Source organism: Tursiops truncatus, chromosome 5 (genome assembly GCF_011762595.2).
Source record: "Tursiops truncatus isolate mTurTru1 chromosome 5, mTurTru1.mat.Y, whole genome shotgun sequence".
NCBI lineage: Eukaryota > Metazoa > Chordata > Mammalia > Artiodactyla > Delphinidae > Tursiops > Tursiops truncatus.
The window spans coordinates 137,161,645-137,180,920 of NC_047038.1; the positions used below are offsets into that span (position 1 = coordinate 137,161,645).

General features: G+C 41.7%; 1 long non-coding RNA gene across 1 annotated transcript; it reads right to left on the reverse strand.

Annotated features, from left to right (window-relative positions):
• Nucleotides 1–8,652: 8,652 nt before the first annotated feature.
• Nucleotides 8,653–11,343, reverse strand: LOC141278720 (uncharacterized). Its single transcript, XR_012331789.1, has 3 exons — nt 10,494–11,343; nt 10,197–10,361; nt 8,653–9,408 (listed from the first exon to the last, which is right to left on the reverse strand). It is a non-coding gene; the product is annotated as an uncharacterized lncRNA (long non-coding RNA).
• Nucleotides 11,344–19,276: the final 7,933 nt, after the last annotated feature.

The following is a 19,276-nucleotide window of genomic DNA, read 5'->3' on the forward strand; positions in this document are numbered from 1 at the left end:
TGTCCAGTTTTTCCCAATAACGTTTATTGAAGAGACTGTCCTTTCTCCATTGCATATTCTTGGTTCCTTTGTCGTAAATTAATTGACTGCGTATGAGTGGGTTTATTTCTGGGATCTCTTTCTGTTCCATTGACCTATGTGTCTTTTTTTATGCCAGTAACATACTATGTTAGTTACTAGATATTTGAGTTTTTTTTTTTTTGGTTTCATACAAATTTTATAATTATTTCTTATTTTTCCATTAAAAATGCAACGTTGGAATTTTGATAAGGATTGTATTGAATCTGTAGATTGCTTTGGGTAGTATGGACATTTTAACAATGTTAATTCTTCCAACCCATGAGCATGAAATATCTTTCCATTTATTTGTGTCTTCTTCAATTTCTTTTATTAACGTCTTTTAGTTTTCAATATAAATGTCTTTCACCTCCTTGGTTAAAATTATTTGTAGGTATTTTGCTTTGTTTTTTGGATGTAGATGTAAAGAGGATTGTTATCTCTTTTTCTCTGATACTTCGTTTTCAATGATGTTAATGGTGGACTTTTCACTTATGACAGCTGGGTTGCACCCCGCAGGCCTGGAAGCACAGCTTTGAGACCAATGAAAGAGTCCAGAGTCAGCGACAGAAACATCAATGGTTTATTGGACAGGGGATCTTACACATATGAAGCAAGGTCCTGGAGCGACACCCCCCAGTGTGCTGTGGACGGGCTGGCAGGACAGGACATGGCAGCAGTCTTTGCTACTGGGGGGAGAGGGAGGTTACCAGTTATAAGGGAAGTTGACATCAGGTTGGCTCATGGGTTTCCAGGGAAACCAGCAGAAGGAAATGTCCCTCGTAGCCCTCACAGTAAGGACCAACATAGGCAGATATTTTCCCTTTGATAGACTAACACAGTGGATCAATAACTAGCTGGGAGGAAGGGTGGAGCAAGCACACAGGCAGCTACTGATTGGGTTCTGAGATTAAGAGGGAGGGTCGGGCATGTGAGTGGGTGTGGATCAGACAGGGACTGGTTGGGCAGGGGATGCACAGAGAACAAGAGCAGCCCTCGTGCGTGGCCTGGCCATGCCATGGCCTCTATGATGTGGAGGTACCTGCCCTCTACACCTGCTTTATTAAGAGTTTTTATCATCAGTGTATGCTCAATTTTGTTAAATGTTTTTTCTGCATCTCTTGTGATGATCGTATGATCTTTACACTCTGTTTCGTTAATGTGGGGCATCACATGGACTACTTTGCAGATGTCAACCCACCCCAGCATCTCTGGGATGAATCCCACTTGATCACGGTGCACAACCTCTCTGTTCTATTGAAGATGGCCAGCACCAGTTTCTGTTGCAACAAAGCACCTTGTCTGACACGCAGGGTGGCTTCCTGTTATTTCCGGGAGCCTAGAGAGGTACGGTTTCTGCCAGTAGCACTGGGGGTGGCAAGGATGGAGGAGGGGATATATTTAAAGATGAAGAGGTCTTTGAAGATCTTAAGGGGGTCAGACTCAATGGTCTGTGGAAGGTTAGATGTTACACTGTAGGGGTCAGGCAATGAGTAGCTGGTGATTTAAAGGAGGCCATAATACAGACGAGTTTGAAAAGTCTGAAATTATTATTGCCTTCAAGTTTGGTTATGGAGAGGGTGTGCATGTATGAGTGGTGGGGTTCAAACATCACTGTGAGAAAATCAAGCACGGCGGAGTTGGGGTAAATCAACCAAACACATAACAAAGTGTGTTGGTGGGAGTGGGGTGACCGAAAGTGGAGAGAGAAGCATTATAGCCACTGAAACAAATAGAATAAGTTACACACATTAAATTTTAATGTGATGGGTTTTACTATCATCTTCCTCATTTGTACTAATACCACAACTGAGATAAATTACATTACACCAGGAAAAAAGTCAACTAATTGCTCCCATTAACCTATTTTTGATATAACCCAAACATCAATGAAAGCAGGATAATTATTGTTTAAGAGGGTAATTTTTACCAGTTCTTCCAGATACCTAAAGTGTGAAACACTTTTGACATCTGGAAACCCCCTGTGTGGGATTAGGGAAATATGCCCAACTAGTGTATGAAAATCACTATTTAATGCAATGATTAGGTTTCTTGACATTTTAGCAGACCTCATTTATTTTTCCATCAGAAATCATATTTTAGTCACATATAGCATTCGAGGCAATATGATTACATATAGAATAGCTTTCGTCTTCTTCCTTTGCTGTTACCACAGCTAAATCAGCCATATTGTGTGTGGGATCTCGAGCAAACTTCAGCTTTCAACAAATCTGTGAAACGTTGCTGTTAATTCCATGAAGAGCCTTGCTCGCTTTTATGTTTCAAATATAGTTTGAATTAATTTGAAGTAAGGACACTCTAAAGTCCAAGGAATATAAAAAATTAAGTTATCAAATGTAGAGTCTACAAGAAAGCAAATCCTAAAAGGGGACATTAATTCTTTCAGCTAATTTCTGGACAAGAAAGGTTAACATATGTGGACATAGACACAGAGTGGATTCCATGGCTTCGTGGAGCCCTAGTCTTTCTGAAAGGCTCACCATTCTGTCCTCAGCACACGTGAAATTCTCAATAAATATTGGCGAGTAAGTGAATAAATGAATGGGTAGATGGTAGCTTTAGAAAATAGCTTCATTACATGACTTATATGTAATTAGTTTCTATAATTTCTTTTTTTAATGTATTTTTTTATTTTTTTAAATTTATTTATTTTGGGCTGTGTTGGGTCTTCGTTGCTGCGTGCAGGCTTTCCCTAGTTGCGGTGTGTGGGCTTCTCATTGCAGTGGCTTCTCTTGTTTCAGAGCACAGGCTCTAGGCACGCGGGCTTCAGTAGTTTTGGCACATGGGCTCAGTAGTTGTAGCTCGCGGGCTCTAGAGGGCAGGCTCAGTAGTTGTGCACAGGCTTAGCTGCTCCGAGGCATGTGGGATGTTCTTGGACAAGGGCTTGAACCCGTGTCCTCTGCATTGGCAGGCAGATTCTTAACCACTGCACCACCAGGGAAGCCCCCTTTTCTATAATTTCAACTCATTATACAAAAATTCCAGGGATGGAATGAGTATGATCTCTTTATCTCTACAAAACTGTGAAATTTGTTTACCAAACAGACTAACATTAAGAATCTCTGCATCTAGCATGCATTGCTAATCTTTTAGCAGGATGCTTTGGGCATTAGTATATATATATATATATATATATATATAGTATCACACACACATAATTGTAAATATATTTGAAGCTAAAAAAACTTGCTTAAGGTTCTTGTAGGCTCTTAATAAAATTAGCCATCCTTTTTTTTTTTAAAAACAAGAAAGGCTTATCTTAGAATAAGCCTAATTTTTATAATAGCAACTTGTTTTTGTACGTGACAATTACCATTTAATGACCCAGGACCCTATACCTAAAGAAATGTGTGACTTTGAAGATATTGAGACTGAACACATTTCTTTACATCCTTTAAAAGCTTTTATTCTCTGAGAACTGAATATTTTAAAAATTGTGCTATCATTTGACCAAACTAAGTCAAGAGATATGTGGAGAAAAATGGAGAGAAAGGAAAAAGTGCCATTTTGTGTGGTTCTAAACTTGTGGAAGAGCCATGATTTAATACTATCTTAAGAGATACAGAAACTTGCATTTTTCAAAATATGTTTCATCATGATGAAATTTCCACAGACCACATGTCCTAAGATGGGAGATATTATCTCTAGTCCAGAAAGAAAATGTCAGAATGTCAGAAGGATTAATTGACCTGATATCAGTTGCAGAATTAATAGAGAAACAAATCAGGGGCTAATACTCAGAGTCCTACTAAATAAATGTTCGTTATATGCACCTTCTTTTCTTCTTTTATGCTGTGTAGCCTCCTGGCACCTTCCAGCAATGGAATACAATCGTAACAGTATCATTAAGGGACTGCTGTATTCAGGTCATCATATTAAGTGGAGAAAGACATTAAGTATGTTTCCCCTGGTTTCCCCCAACACCAATAGAGAGTGGATACTTTTGTTACTAGTAAAAGGGTCGTCTATTTCCTAGACACATTGCAGATCTTCAGAGTATAAGGATCACATAAAAAATAAAATGACCCCAAACAATAGCTTATGGGTGTGCTATTTCATAACTGTTGGAAGCTACAGGATTGAGCAATAAAATATTTTACTTCCAAGTCAGAGGAGTCCTTCAAAAGATTTCATGGGTTACACTTTTCCTTACATCATAATATCTTCAATATCTTTCCAATTCTTCCTTCTTCAGACATTTATTCCTCCTACAGTGTGTAGGAAGAGGCAAGGTTTATCCAATAAATCTTTCTAGGGCCGGGTTTTCATTTTTATGTCCTCTATTAAACAAAAAATGCCACTTACGTCAATTGCATTCAAGAACATTCATGACTGAAATAAGGGTTAGGTTTTGCTCTTATGATCCTATCTACATGAGAAAAATTAATTTTCTATGGGAAAGGAGAGGAACTACAGTTCTAGAAAGTATCTAATGCCTGAGGAGATCTTAAAGTCAACTAGCTGTAAAAACAAAGGAAGGAAGAAAAGTCTTTAAAGACTGGTCCCCATGTCTACTCAACCTTGAGTAAGACTGTTAGATGCCTGTTTTAGATACACAGAACGAAGAAAAAGATTGCATTTTCCTGCTGGTCGGCACAGACTACTCTAAATGATTGAATGTGAAGCTCCTACGTGATTCATTTTTCAGTCCTTTGAGCTTAGCCTTCATCAAGTGTTAGACCACTGAATACAGTCTTCCCTCAGTGTACACAGGGAATTGACTGCAGGAACCCCATCAAATACCCAAATTCATGGATGCTCACGTCCCTCCTATAAAACAGTGTAGTATTTGCATGTGACCTACACCCGACCTCCGTACACTTTAAATCATCTCTAATTACCTGTAACACCAAATACAATGTAAATGCTACGTAAATAGTTGCCAGGTGTAAGGTAAATTCAAGTATTGCTTTTTGGAACTTTCTGGAATTTTTTTCCCCCAAATATTTCTGATCCACGGTTGGTTGAATCTGAGGACAAGGAATCCATGGGTAAGGAGGGCTGAATATATGTCCCGGGAGTTCCAAAGTCCTTGGTATTTTCAAACATCTTCACCAATATGCCCAACCCTCTGTTCAGACAACTGGTAACAGTGAAGACCATCGTTGACTAAAACGCATTTTTTTAGGACACCTATGTCCTCTGGTTTGTGAAAGATGATGTGTGTGTGCGTGTGTGTGCATGTGTGTGTGTGTGTCTGTTGCGAGGGACAGAAGGGAAAGTTCTTTACTGAAATCAAGGTGGGCAGCACTGGATTAGATGAAGTTAAAGCATTTATTTAACACTGAATGTTCAAGCCATGAATGCATCAGTTGCATTTCTAAATCATATGTAATCACTAACACTGCTACCCCGACCTTCCGTTCCTACCACTGTGGCCATCCTGTAAATGCTTGGCGGGGCTGTAGTGCCCCAGTGACCCCTGGCCTAGAAAACGTGGACGCAGAGTAGCCAGCTGCTGGCCCAGTGTCGTGTGCAGCAGCTCTGCAGCCCCTGGAATGCCCTTGGCCCCGGGAAGGGAGACTTTCTTCATATGTCCTGGTTCCTGCTTTTCTGTCAGATGAACAAAGCTGAAATAACCTGTCCCTATGGTCACGTCCACCCCCTCACATAGGGTGAAACTGGCTTATTCTTCAGCCCCCAGCTATTTAATTTCTATCAAAAGCATCGCAGATTTTTTTTTTTACTTTGTTCTTTCCTGATTTAGAAAACAATTATTTCTCAAATCTGTATATTTTCTCTCTAAAGCCTACAAAAGCGGCAACACGACATCTGACCCTCTCAAATTTTCCCTGGAAAAATGACCATTTCAAAGGTTTGTCTGTGGCCCATTTTCTAGCATTCTATTACTTATTAGTTACTCGGGAAGGGAAAGGTATATTTTTCTAGATCATTTGATATTATCTCCCTCATGATTTTTTTGTTAAGATCTCTCCATGACTGGAAATTTTTGCTCAAAAGCAATGAAAGAAAAAAAAGGAAATTCAGTAATAAGAATACAAGTCAATCGTAGGTTGAAATTCCCAATTACTTTCTCACCTAAAAAGGAAATGATGTAATGTTGGCCTTTCATCAGGTTAACTGGCAAAATGACAGAAATAACCACGGTAAGGGTATTGTTAACATTACAATTTGTTTGGAATTAGGCTGTGGGAAAGAGGAGTTTCTACAGAAAGTTAAGCCAAGTTAAACAGAGAAGGGAAAAAAATACTGTTATTCCCTTTACTCCAAGTCTGGGTTAAAGGGTTGATTATGTGGGAAGATGCCAAAGGGTCAGATATTCAAAACCAATGGAATCTGGCTTCTTGACGAACAACTAAATATAACTTATGGCTTCAAGTTCTTTTTTTCCTATTTTGTTCTATTAATTTGGAAATTCTGATATAGATAATTATAAAACACAAAGAAGTTTTTTCTTTCTTACAAATGGTTTAGATATTTACAAAGTAAAAAAAGTTAATGTTAGAAGATATTTTTGCAAACATTTGTATGGTTTTTATAGACATCATATTTTTCAGATAAAACGTAAGATCTCCATTACACGAAGAGCCCCTAATGCATTTTTTTTAAGATTCTTTTTTTTGACGTGGGCCATTTTTAAAGTCTTTACTGAATTTGTTACAATATTGCTTCTGTTTTATGTTTTGGTTTGTTTGGTGTGGAGGCATGTAGGATCTTAGCTCCCTGACCGGGGGTCGAACCCTCACCCCCTGCATTGAAAGGTGAAGTCCTAACCACTGGACCACCAGGGAAGTCCCCTAATGCATTTTTATACATGCACAATATCATGGTTTCATTGAATCTTTAGAGACGATTCAAAAATAAAATAAAATATGTAATATGTTCTCTACTTGAAATTACATTAATTTGATAGTCTTGTGTAGTAGGAAATTGACTTAAAATGGAACCACTTAATATGAAATTATTGAAACCAGACTGTGGGAACGATTGCTCCATTTACGTCGAGTGTCAGTTTGAGGATATGCATGTATGTTGTTATTAATGGAAGCTTACACTGTAAAATAACTCCTCTGTGGTCAGACATGTGCTGTGTTCCCTTATTTTAGCACAACTTTGGTCCAGTATATACACTGTTCCATATTGCAACATCAATATAGATATTATTGGATTGTTGGTATAGTAGATCGCTCAGATGTACTGATTATTTTATGAAAAAAGTCTTGATTCTTTGCCAAGAGTTGTAATGCTGTTATTTTTGGTTAAGCTCTGTATTCTTTGGGTTGTGATTTTTAGACTTGAGAGAAATCTCCTAAACTCTCTTGAAACATAAAAACAACAATTTTTTCTTTTCCTTTTCCTCTTTCCAGCCCAATGCCTTACAGCTGCCCTGATTTAAATCTGTTTTGGATTAATTGTTCCTTTGACCAACAACAAATAAATTTTCCCCATGGACCATTCAGCCTACTTTAGGAAGTTCAGGATGTTTCTGGAAAGGATTGGATATGTTTTCTTTCTTTGCTAAGCGCGGGTGCCTGTCATTTGTTCTCCATGAGTTAGGAAACAGAAATACCAGTGAGCGTGGAGCTGCGACTAGACCCTAGGTCAACAATTTAATGCGAAGGAACATGCCAGGCACTTTCGTACTAAAAATCTTCCTTCAGTATGTTTAATTTTGGCTTCACGTGTCACTGCTCTGGAAAAGGTGCAAAAAGATCTGACTTTTTACAATTAGCCTCAAATACATATAGCACAATTTCAGGTCGGACTCATTGACTCTGGTATAAAGATGTTTTTAGATGTAATTAATAACTTCAGTTAAGAGAAATGGAAGAAACAAAATTTTAGTTAGGTGGAGAGAAGAAAAGTAATGTGGTGAATTCTATAGTTAACTGTCTGGAATCTGTTTTTCTCTTATCAAGTAGAAAAGTACAGAAGGTGGGACTGTTTTCATTCTAAAAGGAGAATGCTGCTTCTTCTAGCAGGTGTGAAACTCATAAGAGAATCTGACTGACAATTTCCTTTTTGTGTGTTGATTTTGTACAATTCATTTATATACACTTCATACATAGGGTTTAAAAGATAATTGACTTCTAATTTTGTCATTTTTGTAAAGACAGAAAGAAATAATAATCCTCAGTCAGTATAGGAATTTAAGCCTCAAAAGGCAAAATGTACTTTGAATGATAGTCAAAGAAAATTAAATCAGTCTATATGGTTTGCATTCTTACTTCGTTCTTGTGAAAAATATAATTTCTTTAGAAGGAAGTATAAACAACTCTTTGCCACCTGAGTAATATCTATTCCTCATTAAAATCTCTGCCAAGACAGAGTTAAAAAACATTAACTTTGGGCTTCCCTGGTGGCGCAGTTGTTGAGAGTCCACCTGCCGATGCAGGGGACACAGGTTCGTGCCCCGGTCCGGGAAGATCCCACATGCCACAGAGCGACTAGGCCCGTGAGCCATGGCCGCTGAGCCTGCGCGTCCGGAGCCTGTGCTCCGCAACGGGAGAGGCCACAACAGTGAGAGGCCCGCGTACCGCAAAAACAAACAAACAAACAAACAAAACATTAACTTTAACCAAAAAACTTTATAACAACACAGAGTAGGTGTTATATTGAGGCAGGTGACAGTGCTAAAACAGGATATTCCTTAAATGGAAAATTTGAGACAAACATGAAGTTGTTATCTTGTTCTTGAATACACAGAAGCAGGTAAAGGAAACTATTCACTTAGAAGCTTTGAACTTGCAGTCTCTGAATCTCATTTCTGACCATACACACCGATCCTCTTCCAATGTCAGTGCCAGATGGAACTACCATACAGCTGCCCCTTGAACACACCGGGGATTAGGGGCTCTGACCCCTCACAGGTGCAAATGTGCAAACTTCCGTGTCTGCCTCAAAAGCAAAGGAACTGATAAAGGACTCGCCCCAGGGCAAGAAGCTGAAACGGTTTGGTTAGAATCAGGACTCAAACCCTAGTTCTTTTGATTCCACATACTGCGATCTCTCATCAGACGCAGACTACCCCCCGCCACTTTGTTAATCTAAAGATCTGTTTTACTTTAAAAAGTCCACATATAAGTGGGCTCCTGCAGTTAAGCCCATGTTGCTCAAGGGTGAACTGTAGTTTAATTTTTCAGTGCATTGTTGTTGGAAATACCTTGACTTGTTAAGCAAAGGTATCAATGGCAATGTGCAATTTAAAGTTAACAGATCACGTCAATTCTTCTTCTGACGGATGGGTCTCTATGACTTGCCTATTGGTGGAAAACCTCGAGACCCTCAGAAACAGTCATGGCCCATGTCCTTCAGATTTGCTTCTAAGGTGAAGGTCCCATAGCATCGGGTGGAGAAAACTTTAGTAACCTAATGGAGTAAGAAGGACAAAGCACAGGGAGATCAGCTCGGTGCTCTGTGACCACCTAGAGGGGTGGGATAGGGAGGGTGGGAGGGAGACGCAAGAGGGAGGGGATATGGGGATATATGTATATCTATAGCTGATTCACTTTGTTATACAGCAGAAACTAACACACAATTGTAAAGCAATTACACTCCAATAAAGATGTTAAAAATTAAAAAGGACTAAGCAAATTCCTAGCAGAACATAGCAGTTAGAACCCTACCCTTTACGTCCTCTGACTCCTACCGTTAATTTTCAGTAACCACACTGAAACATCAGGACACCCTAAGCATGTCTTTTGGGCATGTTGTGCCTGCTGGGAGGAGCCACAGGTCTCTGGAAAGACATAAGCTTCTCCACAGTGGGTGAAGTGAGAAGAGAAGGAAAGGAAAGGGAAAATTGGCTGTGAGGGAGAAAACTAAGCTGGAGCAGGAGTAGAAAGAGAGAAGAAGCGCTCAGGAGGTGTGCCAGAGGAAAGGGACGAGTGGTCAGGAGAAAGGGAAGGGAACCGGAAGAAGAAAATGCATAGAAGAAGAAAGGAAAGGAGAAAAGGAAAGGAAAGAAAGGAGCATAAAGAGGCCGCGCGCGGTTAGACGCCAGTGGCTAGCTGTCTGTGGGCTGAAGTTGTGCTCTCTCCCCTGGGGGCTGGTCCCTTCCTGTGATGACATGGCTGCTCCCAGGCCCTCTGGGTGTCTCTGCCTGCGCTGCCTCCCCAGGGGCCTTCTGTCCTGGGCCCCGAGGTCTGGGCGCCTACCTCACAGGCATGTTTCAAGCTGAACAGGTATGCTGCAGCACTGCTGAAAGATTGTGCTCCGTCGCCAGGAACCTTGCTGGATTGAGAAGGAAACCTCTCGTATGGCCAAGGAGAGCGCGAGCTGAGACCTGAGCCCTCCCGTCTGCCCTCACGTGTCAGGTGTCCCTTTCCGGAGAAAAGCAGAGGAGAAGGCAATTGCAAACGAGCGGCAAAGGTATCTCATTTTTACTGTGGTTTGTGTAATATTCATAATCATCTTAAAAGGATTTAACAGTAAAGAACTAAAAACACACTTACGGATATCCATAATCTATACTTCTGTGCTGTAGGCATTGCAGTGTCCATAAAAGGTCTTTCCAAATTCAGGAAAACACATTAGATCCAAAACTCATCATTGGCAAGTTGCCTTTATTCTTGTATGAAGAACTTGGCCTTGATCAGTCTGAGAAAACAAAATAAACAGAAGATTTTCAAACTCTGGCATAAGAACATAACAGTTGTCATGTATCTACGATCCGGAATTTTGGCACTGGCGAGCAAAAAAATGACATTCTCTTCTAGTCTGATTTACTGATAAGCATTAACAAAAGTTTCTCACAGTAATTAGTTCTTGCGAGGAAAAAATTTTTTTAATGACATTAAATTATAGTCATTACGTGGGACCTTTTTTAAATTAATAAATCTTAAGCAAATAATATGTGGAAAAGTAAACATGTACATTTTTAAAGAATCTGAACTAAAAAAATATATATGTATATATATATATATATAAAAAACTGAATCACTTTGCTGTACACCTAAAACTAACGCAACATTGCAAATCAACTATACGTCAATAAAAAAATAAAATTAAATAACATTTAAAAAAAGGAGAAAGGTAACAGCTCATATGCATGGCAGTGTTGAATTCAGTCTGTGCCCGTGTTCAAACTTCTGCGAGACATTGCGACCACCCACGCAAGCATAGCCGTCTGGATTTCATGGACAACTCATATTAGGATGAATTTTGTGTGTGTCTCCTAAACTATACGGTGTTTACCAGGACTTACAAATCTTCCCCAAATCATTTCCCTTCAAAGCCTTTTACTGACAGGTGCTGATCTACCTTCTTGTCCTCTCTGCATACGCTGTACTGCGAACAACAGCCCTCTTTCCTGCATGGACCTACAGGCACAGAAAAGTGAGGCCAAGTGTCCTTTGCTTTCCAGCGAGTAACATGAGCACCTTCAGTCTTTCCCATTAATTCTGAGAACAGACCACATAAACGGATACCTCACGTTTCCTTCACGATAGTCATCTAAGCCCAGATACAAAATGCAGCTTCTGATAAGCTTTTCATAAGATCAGGCGGATCACAGAGTCATGGTTACATGGGAAATGTGGATTCTCTTTCTTTATCTTAAAAGTGAGGAAACTGAGAACTAAAGATGTTAAATAACATAAACGTCTACGAACCACAATTGCTCCATGATTTTGGATTAGGTCCTCAAATTGTGCATGGAGTTACTAAAAATTCAGATGGATGGCTCACCAAAAATACATCCCTGTACATTCTTTTGATTATTAATGATTCCACATCTGAAATTTGTATTCAAATCAAAAGCTTAGGATGATATTTAAATATTGTGAATTGCTTATTTTTTTATTAATACCAAGGACACAGAAGCTATGTTCAAAATCGTCTCTGGCCAGAAGTGTCACCTCTGAGAACAGATCCATTGGATTAAGTTCATTATTTCAAAATAACCAGTGATGGACACAGAAGTAGACGGTAAGAGTCGGGTGGGGGAGCAGGGCATGACTTAAGGATTCTAACGTCAGTGGTGAGACGCTGGATTTATGTTCTCTCCTGTGAGAAGCACTACTCAGAAAAGAATGCTGTCATCTCGTAAACGGTGTTCCAGGTCCATGTGAATCGGCAGTTATGAATGACAGGGACTGCATCAGAAAGAGACGCTGGGTCCTGTTAGGACAAAAGGAGTCTCACTTTTCCCGACAGCTGGGGCTAAGGCATGATGGAAGTGTATTTCCACAGATGAGGGGAGGCCTGCATTTCTCATCTCCGTCGACGTGGAGATTTTGGAGAAGGGGAAATCGTACCCATCACTGGGTCCCATTTGGGCTTCAGGGTTAGACTGAGGTGCCCTCCCAAAGGGCCACCAGAGTGCGGGGCTCCTCTGATGAATGCGTCACAGAATGAGGGTGGCTTACGGGGAGGTGAGCATGTTTAAGCCCTCTCTGTTTACTCAGCTCTTCCATAATCCTCTATTCTGCCTGCTTTACACAAAGTTACGGCGCCTCCCGCCATGCCTCAAGACCTCAGGCGTATTTAGGGGTACGCCCAGCTTCTGTGGCATGAGTCAGAGATGTGACTCCCTGGGGCTGCTGGGTGGGCCGCAGTGGCTTCCCTGGAGTGGTGGCCATACGGGTCTGCTTAGTCAAAGGACCCGGGAAGCACCCACTGCCCCGGGCCAGTCACCTGGAAAGCACGAAATTCTAAGCTTCTTCTGCTTTTCCCCTTCGAAAGGTTCCAGTTACCAAATAGTACCAGTTGCTGGTTTGCTTTTTTTTTTCTTTTTAAAGTATTCCAACTAATAATTGTGAAAGGAACGAGATACTTAGAAAATCACGAATTTGGGACTTGTCATGAAATAAATGTTGCAAGAAACAACACATATCTGCAAGCTAAGGCCCAGAGGAGAAGTCCTGATCGTGGGAAAGCAGCTATGACCTGACGGGCCTGCGTGTGGCCCTGCCTTGGGTTGTGCTGCCCGAATGGTTCTGCCAGGCTCTCCCTAACTCTCCTCGCCGCAAGTCCTCGTCCATCCCTCCTGCCTTCCTTTCTTCCTTCCTCTTCTAGTGGCTGCTGACTGAGACCATGTTGGCGTCGGCACTGAGGACATGAAAATCCAACCTCCTTTCTTGGTTCCGTTCCTGAGAGACAGTGTTGAATAAAGAAGCACAAGACCAGATTGGAACACCCACTGGATTGGAACACCAGCTCCATCACTTTCAGCCTGGGGGATTTCAAACAGGTGACTGAAGCCCTCTGAGCTTGAGTTTTCCATTTCTCTGCGTTGCTGTGAGGATAAGTGAGAGAGAACTGTATAGCACCTAGAATAACCACGGCAGGTAGCAAGCGCTGGAGAACGGTGAGCTCAGCACTTTCCCACCCCTCTGCACCTCCGCCCACGAGGGAGTTCAAACACAGCTTCCGTGCTCACGCCCTCCAGTCTGGCCCTTCTGCGCCTCCTGGACCTGGGACCTGGACCTCCCGTTTTACCTCGGCCTGAGCCGCTCCTTTTTCGTCACCCACTGCCCCTCGAATCACCTGTCTGTTCACCCGTCACTGAGAAAATCATGAGAGTGGACTCTGGTCCAGCGATTCCAACTTAGCCTAATTAGGCAGAAAAGTCTTGAATGACAGGAATCAGCGTGTGCACCACTTTTGAGTTTTATTTTTATTTTCATGAAAGGTTGAAGCTGTAGATGTGATTGTGATACTCGATATACCTTGCAAACACAATATACATTTGAAAATATACTTTCTTCCATGACCTGATAACTCTACTGATTAAAAATAGTTTTTGGTTGGTTACTGGCAAGGAAGGAAACTTCTCGCCTCTCTCTTGGTCCCGACCCTCTCCTTCTTCCAGTCTGACGCTGACAGATCTGTGTAACTCCTGAGGTCTGTGAGCACTCAGATCTGGGGCAGCTGGCTGTTTTCCAGTCTTCATATTTTCTTTAATATCATCTGCATGATCTGCAGTTTTTAACAGTCCTGAGGGTTTTAATCCCTCCCTTTCCCCTAGTTGTACAGGTTAGAGGATTCCTAATAGGATAAGTAGGGTCTGATGGGTTTTGGGTGGGTGATCTAAGTGCCAAACCACTGAAGAAGAAGCAGAGTTTACATCAGAGGCTGTTTCTCCTTTTCTCCCTTTAGAGGCTGTTTCTCCTTTTCTCCCTTTAGAGCAGCTTCAGTTTCTTCAGCGCTTTCTATACGAAGGCGAGGCAGCAGGCTGGTTGCTGGTCTGACACTGACACTGACCAACAGAGTGAGGTTCGATTACCTACTTACTTCTGCATCTAGGACTTTAAGATTCGTGACCTGACACTGAGGTCTTTGATGTAGATAATGTCTTCCAGCTCTTACATTTTGTGACACTGTTATGACCTTTTGCTACTCCTGGGAAATATTGTGAAAATTTGCTGTAAAGAATTGTTAAGAAGTCAGGTGTGGTGAAGGAAAAAAACTGGGCAAGGTAATACAAATAATGGTGGGATTCTCTGGGTTGCGGTCAGGGATGGCTTTGCTGAGTAGGTGATGTCAAGGTGCAAATGGCAAGACGGAGCCTGCCTTACCAAGATCCTTAGAGGCAGAGAAAACAGCCTGTGAAAAGTCTCTGAGGAAGAAGGAGGTGGGAGAGGGAAAAGGGCAACCCCGGCTGAAGCCTGGTAACGTGGAGACAGCAGTAGGAGAGGGGGTAGAGAGGGTCCGCGGTCATGGTGGGCTAGGGCAGATGTATTTGAGATGGCCCCTCCAGGAGCTGTGAGTTGAGCCAGGGTAGAAATCGATTCTTTAAATCTGGAGGAAAGTTCACCAGGAATATCTTCAAGAACAGTCCTAGAATTCCAATACTGTGATACGCTGCTAGGTTGACTTTTCAGAAGACTTACATCCAAAATTCACCCTAGTGCCTTTTATCTAAGGATGACTCATGTGAAGAAAATCGGAGTTATATTCAAGGCAGTCTTTTTTTTTAACCTGGATGCTTTTGGTAAAAGGCTATTGCCTAAAAATTCCTAATAGAAATAAATTACAAACTTCAATTCGTAATATAATGTAATTCTACCATGCCACTGAATATGAATGTCCGCTAGGTAACCGTACTGGTTTTACATAGAGAAGTGAATATCATATTATTATTAATTTATTTTTTATTTAAAACATGGCAGGCCGTATCAACTTTTGCTGCTGGAGATGTCAACTCCAACTCCCATTTGTGGTTTTGTAATTCATGATATGATAGGATGAGTCACTTTCCTAATTAAGGAAATTAATGAGCCTACATTTTGAGAGTTAAATGGTACTGGCGGTATTTCATAATGTAGACCGAGGGGCAGTATTGGATATTAATAACCGTGGCTTGATAAGAAAACAGTGTTTCTTAACGTCCTAAGTGTGATCTGGTAAAATGGGTAAGTGCAAGGCAGAGAGTTTTGTGATCCAATCCCTCTCACAGAAGAGTTCCCCGCACCGCCACATCTGATTTCGCTTACCCTTGGTAACTTTATCAGTAAAGTGGGAATGATCTCCATCTCTCAGAATGAGTTTTCTTTCGCAGGTGAGGCGGTGTTTGGAAGGGTCTGCTGGTGAATTCGTAACTAGTGGTCCTTCCACAGTTCACCCTGTAGGAACCCAGCCCTCCCTGCTGTCACTTCTCTCACCCCCACCCTGGCCACCAGTCACGTTTATGGAAGGCTTTGGGGACCAGTATGGGTCAATAATGTGGTTAGTTTCATTTGAGTTTGGCGAGTTACTTTTTGTCAAAATTTACGATGCATAATACTGCAAAATAGCTTTGTAGAAATAACGGATTCAATGCCTGTGTAGTCCTTTCCTGACAGAAAAGGTGCCGTCACAATGATATACGAGGGTTTGTCTTATACCTGACAAAATAAGAATTCCTTGAAAACTTTAGCACAATCTGATATTAAAATGGCTCTGCACCCAAATTCCAACAGGTGGGCGAGGGGGAACTTCCAACAAGCAATGGTCTGGACATCAGCTGGGTGTCCTACAATTCAGCTCAATTCAGGTACTATCTACCCAGAGAGAACATCGAATTCCACAGGTTAAGGGTTCAGTCCTACAAGGCCTCCCACCCCCAAAACACACACAGTTCAGCCACCAACTGCAAGCCCAGATCATCACCTGTTTTCTGACCAACTGGCTACGGACTGGAGGTTCCCACAACGCCATCCAACTCAGGTTGCCAGCTGCAAGCCCAGGTTGTTACCTGTACTTCTGACCGACTGCCTGTAACCTAGAGCTTCCCAGGGGCTTAATTAATTTGCTAAAGCAGCTCACAGAGCTCAGAGAAACATTTCATTTACTAGATTACCGGTTTGTTATAAACGGATACAGCCTAGGGCAACCAATGCGAGACACGCACAGGACGCTCGGGGAAAGGGCATGGGGCTTCCACACCCCTCCAGGCACGCGCTCTCCTGGAATCTCCACGTGTTCACTGGCCTGGAAGCTCTCTGAACTCCGTCCTTCTGAGTGTTTAGGAGGCTTTGTCAGATAGATATGATTGATTAGATCATTGGCTGTTGGTGCCCTCCAACTCCGGGCCCTCTGTCCTCCCTGGAGGCCAGGGTGTGGGGCTGAAAGTTCCAGTCCTTGAAGCCCAAGGTGGCTTTCTTGGCCACCAGTCCTCACACTTAGGTTACCTAAGGCCAGTCCAAAACCCACCTCATCAACAAATAAAAGACAACTTTGTTGCTCTTATCACTTAGGAAATCCCGAAGGTTTTGTGACAAAATACTAAATATATATTTCCTCTTATAAGTCACCATATCACAAATATATACCCCGAAACAATGGGAGAGAATGGACCATGTACCAGTGTATATACTAAGTATCAATATAACAGTGTAACAAGTACTGATGTACATTATATGTAAAACAGCTGCTGAGGTCATTGATGCTATTACACTGAAAGAATTGATGAAAGAAAGTAAACAGGTAATGAAAATAACCATGGATATTTAAGGATGAGGATAAAGTTTCATGGAGAGGAAGCTTTGACTGTTTCAGGCTCCCAAAACCAAGAGCAGGACACATGCTCTATAATTCATGAAAACAGAAATCTTATCGTCTGTCTGCCAGACTGAAAGAAATGACATTTAATGAATTTGTCTTCCTTGTTCTTTTGCAGTGTTTCGAAGCCTTATCTCAAGGACCATACATGCGCTTGCTTTTTAGTCAATTTACTGATTAAAGGAAGGAAAGCTCAAAGCGTGTGTCCCCAAATTTGGCAACTCATTTCACATTACACAGATTAGACCCTGCCCTGCTCTGCACCAATGCTGTTATCCACACAGCTACTTCCTTGCTGGAAGAAAAATCGGCTACGCTCTTCTCTCTTTGTATTATGAAGTAAAATGCACTTTAAAAAATAAACGGGAGCAAATTTTAACAAAAACATTACCAATCACTTGTTACTAATTACTTATTAATTACTATATTGTATATCGACATATAATTATTAAAAGGGCTGGAATGGAAAACAATCTTATGTAAGGACGAAAATGTAGGAATAGGTAAGGTTATCAAAGGGTCAAAAAAACCCCAAAAATCCTCAAACAGGAAAAGTAGTGAATTGCAGTCGGGAATTACTGGGCTTGCCTGAATTGTTAGTAACCAGGCAACCTAGCAACAAGCTGGTCCATATTTCTGGGCTGCCGGTGCGCGATATTCCAAGGCCACCATCTGGGAGCCTTAGAAGAAGACAAATTTCTCCCGGGAGAGAACATTTTTCCTGTATTCTTATTGTACATATTCACTATTGTGAGGTGTTTATCTCACAACAGGTATTTCTGTACCTTTCCCTTACCCTGATGGGCAAATCCTTTTTTTTTTTGCGGTACGCGGGCCTCTCACTGCCGTGGCCTCACACGTTGCGGAGCACAGCCTCCGGACGCGCAGGCTCAGCGGCCATGGCTCACGGGCCCAGCCGCTCCGTGGTACGTGGGATCTTCCCGGACCGGGACACGAACCCGCGTCCCCTGCATCGGCAGGCAGACTCTCAACCACTGCGCCACCAGGGAAGCCCCGGCAAATCCTTTTTACTTTCCCTCCCACTGTCTCCATCCCTTGGTAAATCTGATTATGGTGTTCTCTTCAGGGGTTCCTTATTTGATAGAGAAACTGGCTTTTCCCTGAAGGAGTTTTGACTCCAGTCAGCAAGAAAGTAATGAGTTATTTCATAAGAAATGGCAGGAATAATTGAGATGGTAAAGCAAAATGCATGCTTCGCATCACTGCTGCAAATAAATGTACACAAGCTAACTTAGAGCTTGATAACAACCGTGCTTTGCTCACCATCAAGTCAAGTGGGACAGCTACAGGACACCCCGAAGTCACCTGAACAGCATTTTTACGTGGAATTTCTATTAAAAATATCTGGTGAACAGGACACTCTATTTCTTATAACCTACAAAATTCCATCATAATGTATGTTCTTTTTTTTATTGTGGCCAAAAGACACGTAACATAAAACACATTCTTGCAAGAGTTTTGTAACGTGTATTCTTAATGCTGCTCTTAGGAATCCAGCAGGATTGTGAAATGCCTTTTCTGGCTCAGCAGAGATGAATGCATTCAGTACAGCTCTAGGATGACATTATTTGCTGAAGTTTAATACTTTGAGAGAAGCAGATTCATATAGAGTGCTGCTTCCCCCCCCCCCAAACTGGCCACATCTTTAGAATTGCCTGGGGAAGAATCTGTTAAAGGTAGAATCTTCCCTGGAGGCTTGGATTCAGTGGTTCTGGAACAGAGAGGGATCTGGATTTGTAACAAGGGCCCCAGCTGACTACTTAGGTCAGGATGATTGCGAAACACAGAAGCAAAGAATGTGTATTTCTCTTTATGAGAATACCTCATTCTCCATCTGTGCTGGAAAGCATGTCGTGAATACTGTCTTCTTTCACGCATTATCGAGTAACAGGAGTTTTCTTCACTCCTGTAAAGTCGGGACACTTATGGGCTCTGACAGGCTTTGCTGCCACCTGGATCCTGCCTCAGTCCTTGTGACACTTGGCACTCACAGCAAGAGCTGTCATTATGAGTGACATCTCCTAGGGCCCTGGCAGGCCTAACACATTTACCAGCCCCTTGTGAAAAACCCTAAAGGGCAAGTTCCTGAAACAAAGCTTTAGAAAAATTGTCCACCACAAAGAGGTTCCAGAAATAACTACCCAAAGGTAAATATTCATCCTGAATGTTTTATTTGGAATGCAGACGAAAATTTTGGATACTGTGTCTGTTTCTTTCTTTGTAAATAAAAATG